Below are 460 nucleotides of genomic sequence, written 5' to 3'. Positions count from 1 at the left end.
TTCATTTCTGAGCATCAGCATCACTTTTATTTCCATTCCTTTCCGTGCCTGACAAGGTGCAGCCAGCTGCAGAAAGTTCAACCTCGAGCTAAAACAAACAAAAACCAAAACCCCAAACCACCCCCAATCCACCCCCAGTAGCAGCGAGCCTGCTCCGAGGCGAGCGGAGCCCCAGTTGCATCAGGCTTGCTGCAGGGCGGTAGCACCCGCACCCCGGTTTGCACCGAGCCCGCACCCTTGGTTTGCAGGCAAATGCCACCACACAAGCACCATCACCTGACGCTCAGCACCGGGGGCAGGGGGGGCTCCTCAGCCCCCCAGCACTGCCCTGGCCCAAACCCCCAGCAGCTCGGTGCGGCACAAGGCAGCATCCTGCCCCGGCACGGTTTGGTGCTGCTGTAGCTTTGTGGTGGTGTGTGCACAGGCAACTGGCAAGCGCAGCCGCCCTGCCAGCACAGCA

This window comes from Egretta garzetta, unplaced genomic scaffold, assembly GCF_000687185.1.
Source record: "Egretta garzetta isolate BGI_Z169 unplaced genomic scaffold, ASM68718v1 scaffold223, whole genome shotgun sequence".
In the NCBI taxonomy this organism is placed as follows: Eukaryota; Metazoa; Chordata; class Aves; order Pelecaniformes; family Ardeidae; genus Egretta; species Egretta garzetta.
Note: the sequence above shows the minus strand (reverse complement) of the source record.